We start from the raw sequence: 6,000 nt of genomic DNA, 5'->3' as shown, positions 1-6,000 counted from the left end.
GGCCAGAAAAGAATGAATACGCATTTACAGATGAGTAAATGCGCAGCTGCTACCAGTTATAATCATATCATGTTCTCTTTCTTCTGCCAACCAGGTGGCTGAAAAAAATCAATGCAGCATTACAGTCAGATCAGAATCAGAAAGTATTTATTGCCAAGTAGGTTTACACCTACAAGGAATTTGCTCAGGTTACTGGTGCATACAATGAACATAGAAACATAAAAATATAAAAACAAAATAAATACAACAAACATAAGAAAAGCAATAAAAAAGAAACAATATATATTTACTCACTATTTACTTCTTATTTACTCCCTTTTTCTAATATTTATACAAAGTAACATTTATTTAGACATAAACATATCTAAATAAAAATATATAATAGATAAAAGACAAAAGAAAAGAGTGAAATGCAAGATGTAAAACAGTGAACAGTGTCAGATTGCAATATGCAATGTAATGCAGTATAATATAATATAATATAATGTGTTCATTTAACACATCCTTGAGGTGTGGTGGCGGAATAAAAGTCAGAGTGAGGTGGCGGTCCCGGGCCTTGTTGATAAGGCCAACTGCAGCCGGGAAGAAGCTGGTCTTGTGTGATATAATATTTTGGGTGTCTTCCATCATCCACAGAGACATGTGGAGGGTGGAAAATAACAAGCAGCCTGCAACAATTTCATCCGTAAACCATGAGAGGAATCCAAATAATACAACAAAAAACAAATCAACACGTTGGATCTTAAGAAATGATGAATGTGCAGCCTATCAAATTTGAAAGTTGTCAGTGAAATCATTTATTGTTTTAACAGAAAGACAGTGTGGTTTAACTAAATGTCTGCATTTACACATTTGCAGAGAAGCTAGAACACTAAAGTGTGTTTTTCGTAGCTGTGACTAACTTTATTTTCCACCGTGGCGTTAAAAAAAATCTGCAGAGCAAAAACTTATCCTCACAATCTAAGGGTTGTGTTTGAGGAGCTCTGGAAAAATGCATCATGGGACGGACCAACTCGCTCCACCCCTCTCAGGCCCCTCTGATGTCACCCCGAGAGGATTTCATGTGATGTTTTCAGAGCATTTGATGACCTGAGGCTCCGCTTGATCCTGACCCCCCATTTGGAGCCCGAGTCTGTGCAGTGGTGGAGCTGCGGTAACAAGGGCCTGCTGATACGCCCGTAAACCCACTGTTTTTGGCGTCAAATAAGAAATTGAAAACCAAACCTACCGGGAGAATAAGCACTTGAATATCAGCGTGACAGGAACTACCAAAAATATCGTTCTTTGAGAAACATTTATTTGATGCTTATTTAGATTTTTTAGTTTGGTCCATGTCCCGGCTGCTAACATAGAGGAGGCAGAGTTTATGACATATGCTGCAGCCAGCCACTAGGCGGCTATCAAATGCTAAGGCTTCAGTTATGAGGGGGGTATCATGTCGTCCATCTGTATGTACCGTCTATGGTCCGGTGGCTGTTTTTAGGTTATTGGCCATTTCAGAGTTGTTGCCTTTGGATTTAAGGATGTTTTCACACCTGAACATTTGAACCATGTCTTTGTTACACTGTTTACATTTGATCTGGGTTTGTTTTGCTTTCACATTGTACTTCAGGAGGCTAGACCTTTTGTAATCCATATGTACGTCCTGTCGTCAGCACCCAGTATCTATACTTGACATGGGTTGGTTTGTTTACGTGTTGTCAGTTGGTAGACGTCTTCCTGTTTGAATGGAGAAAATTAATGAACCGCTTCACTTTAATCATTTCATTACCACTGTAAAATCATTATGGTTTTACTACCAAAAAAAATGAGCGTCCATGTCGGTCAAACTGTCGAACCGTCAGAGGTGAAGACTGAAGCAACTGCAATCTGCGTCCACTTCTTTTTCTTCTTCTATTGTTTAATGCTGTCTCAACTTCCTACAAATGGTCTGACAGGCTGAACTATACAAAATAGTATGGTATGATGTGGTTACCCATGCCATGGTTAAGTTTGATCAAGACCCAGACCACCTCTTTAGCTCCAACTAAAGTTTGGTCTGTTGTTTGGGATGGCACCCCTCAAACGTGTTACTATGGTTGAGACTAAACCAAAGACATCCGGAACAAATGTGGTGTGAAAGTGTCCTTAAACTGTGTCCAAAAGGAACCAGTAACATACGACAGAGGTGCAACGCACAAAGTTTCCCTTGATCAAACAGCTACAGTTGATCAGAGGAAGTAAAGGGATACTCTTCACCAAGCTGGAGCACCACGTTTCAAGTGGTGGCGTTTCAAGTGGTTCGAACGTCCTGTGCTGGTCTATGTGCACGTTGAGACCTCTCCTCTCGATCAAGAGAGCTCTTAACTTCCATTTGCTGCTGAGGGAGGTTTTCAAAGTGCTGGGACTTGTGGGAGCCCTGCGTACTCCGGGGACTCTGGGAATCTGGTCCGGGCTAGTTGTGTATCAGCTGCTACCCTCCGTTACAGTCTCCACAGAGGGGTCACAGGCGGCACGGCTTGTCCCTGCGCTTCTCACCGGCAACAAACGCCCACACTGCCTCCCAGATGTAGAAAATCGCTTCTCTCTGCTAGAAGCCACCCACACCTCTCCCTCATCCTGTCTCGCTTTCACCGATTTTGTTTTGCACTCTTAGTCCATCACACTCTCATCCTTCTGTCCTCATTCCCCTCACCGCTGCCCATGGAAACGGCTGCTGTCAGGCCACCATCCGATGTCAGGGCCGTTGAGAGGCTGAGAGCAAGAAAAGGGAAATTAGTGCTGTGCAGTGTTGTGAGCACTCCGGTGCTGAACTTGTGACTTTGTTGCAAACTATGTTTGTGTGTGTGTGTGTGTGTGTGTGTGTGTGTGTGTATGTGTTCGTGTGTTCGTGTGTGTGTGTGTGTGTGTGTTTGTGTGTGTGTGTGTGTGTGTGTGTGTGTGTGTGTGTGTGTGTGTGTGTGTGTGTGTGTATGTGTAGGAGTGTGTTTCTGCAAGTTTACATCCTCTCCTCTGCACTGCCATCATGTGGTCAGTAGGATCACTGCAGCAGTAGATGTTGAAAAGTACGATTTCCATGTCTTTGGGATGAAGTTGGGGCCCCGGGCAAAAGGGAGCTGGGGGGGCAGTCCTTACCTGGACTGCCAACTATAAATAAAGATAGATTAGGTATCCCAAAATGAAATGGAAAATGAAGCCACAGTATCCTGGAGAGCAATCATCAGTCAGTCTCAGCTGTCAATCATAATCTTTCATGCTAATTTATAACACCAAATTCAACAGCAAACCAAATAAATCTGTACTAGAAATCTTCTTTTGAAACAGGAAACGTGAAAACAAAGGAACTTCGAAGTGACTTTTGGACATTTCCCCATCCTTTGAGATCAATAAAGTGAATGGGACGATCAGACAGAGGGAGAGGCTGCACAGGAAGGGCTCTGTGGTCATTGTTAAGTTTATGCCTGCATTTGTTTCTGTGTTAGCTGTGAGGTTTATGCAAGGAAATACAATTTCCTTGGGTTGGAGCATGACTAGGGGGAAACTGATCTGGACTCGATCCAGCTCAGGGAGCAGATCCAGGATTTTGGTTTCACTTCCTTTAACATTGTGAGATTCCCTGCATTTCAAAGAGAATAATTCATGGATCTTGATGAAAAAACACTTGTTTACAGGACTGATACTTGAGTGAGGATAGTTTGGTGCCTGATCTCTGCTGTTGTCCACCTTGTGCTGAATGTCACCGGGACCTTCAGCTTTAAGGAGCCGCACCTCACCGTGCACAGAGCGGATATTATTAGAGGATTAAGGTCCTGGAATAGTTGTTTTCCCGTGGGAGCAGCGAGCAACCTCATGACCTGCGAGAGCAGCTAATTCAAGACACGAGGCCCTGGCTGGAGACGCCGTTTAATGATTAGATCTTTATTTGAGAGAAATATTTGAAGAGACAAATCATACACAGCAGATTTGTTTTGCTTGTTTTCAGGTTTCCTGGAAAATGAACACTGTTTCCATGCTGTCGCACATCAAGCGGCTGGTTTCTAGGGAGAGAGAGACAGAGCGTCCACCTACACAGGCTGCAGCGGAGGCGACGTTAATGTGTTGGTGATGACAACTTCCAGTGTTTTAAACACGGCTGCTGACAGTCACCTTCCCCTGGTGTCTACCATAGACTGTAGGTGTCTATCAGCATGTGGTGTGACAGCAGGCGTCAGCGTGTGACGCATATTTACTCAGTGTGTATGTGTGTGCGTGTGTGCGTGTGTGTCTGTGTGTGTGTCATTGTGTGTTTACATACAGAGACTGCAGCAACAAGTCAGACAATCAACATCAACCCACCAAACCCGTCCGACGTTACATAACTCGCCTAATTCTGAAAAGTTTGAGAGCAAACAGGCGCCATCTGGTGGAGAGAAACCAGAATGTTACTTAAAATACGATTAAGATTAAGATACATTTATTGTCCCACACACATGCAAACACACACACGACATGCAAGGGGGGAAATTTGTTTTCTGCTATGACCCATCTGGTGTACACACTGAGCAGTGGGCAGCCATGCACGGCGCCCCGGGGAGCAGGTGTTAGGGGAGTAAGGTGCCTTGCTCAGGGGCACTTAGACAGTGGGGTGGGAGGCACTTTGACAGTGTGGAACAGATCCAGGTGTTGTCTGTCCAGGTATGTGGTTTTTGTTGTCACTCCATGGATTCGAACCAGAGACCACCGTCGGATTTTCAGCCCACAGTCCAACTTCCTGCCACTACTCCACCACCACCTTACTGACTGTCATGTGGTGTTTCGTTTTGTATTATTTTTTTTTTTACTATTGTTATTTGTCTTTTTCTATATTCTCTTTCTTTTAGTGCCTTCTCCTGTATTATTGATTGCGTTGGTCTCTAAGTCTGACCTAATCTGAACTAATTTCTAATTCAGTTTTTAATAATATCCTATGTCACCTGTAAAGCCCTTTATCTGAAAGATGCTATATTGATACATTTTGTGTGTTAGTGATTGTTACTGAGCCAAATTTAAATCCAAATCCAAATACTAGCAACTTTTTCATTATGGCAGGGCTGATGTACTCTCACTTTTTCATGACATCACTTCTCACGTGCCTTGATATGATGGGCAATCCTTTTCTGATCAATATTTTTCTTGACCTTGACCTTCAAGCTTTTAATAGGCTTTAAATGTCATTTACTTTAACAAAATTTAGGTGGAGGCTTTAGAACAAGCCTTCTGGGTTTTTCTGCCTTCCCCTGCACTGTGTCGTATTCGTCTGTATCTTTTCAATATGTACTGAACACAATAAACACACGTCCAGGAGTTTATTTTAGAAACTCCTGGACGTACCGAGCATCTTACAAAGTGAACACACGTGCACCTCAGCACATCTTTTTGCGGCTGTGTGGCGTGGATGCTGGAGCGTTCACTGTGAGAGGCCGACGGGAGGAAACACCTTCCACCCAGCAACTTTATTTAGCTCCTCCAGGACAAAAGCAGGAATGCAGGAACTCTGCAGGGTGCAAACTGGGAAATAGTTTTACCGTGCCCGGGTGGCTGTTTGTCCCCCCCCCACAGAAAACCACACACAACACACATGCACATTCCGAACCATCAGAGCATTTAAACACCACCTCTAAGGCCTTCAGCAGCTGGAGGACATTTTCTATCTTAAAACACACAAAGGCCCGTCCTGTAGATGACGCTCTAAAGCCCCTTCCCGTCCCACTGTCTCTGAGTGTAACTCACGTAGTTAAATGAAACCCCCTCATTCAGCTATAAACACTGATTGATGAAAGTTTCAGTTTGAGAGTTAATGTACAGAGCGTGATAAATTGGAGTCAGAGTTAAGAGACATTTTTAGAAAGTGCCTTAAAACATTGACATTGTTGTATCCATCTCTTATTTCCTTGTGAAGCACTTTGTAACTTCTGTTGATAGCGTAAAAGCTGTAACATTCTTAAAGAGAAGATCGGATTTGTATTATTAAATATTGTGCAAACCTTTACGTCCAGGGGGCGC

This window comes from Platichthys flesus, chromosome 16 (genome assembly GCF_949316205.1).
Source record: "Platichthys flesus chromosome 16, fPlaFle2.1, whole genome shotgun sequence".
Lineage (NCBI taxonomy): Eukaryota > Metazoa > Chordata > Actinopteri > Pleuronectiformes > Pleuronectidae > Platichthys > Platichthys flesus.
This window is presented reverse-complemented; position numbering follows the sequence as displayed.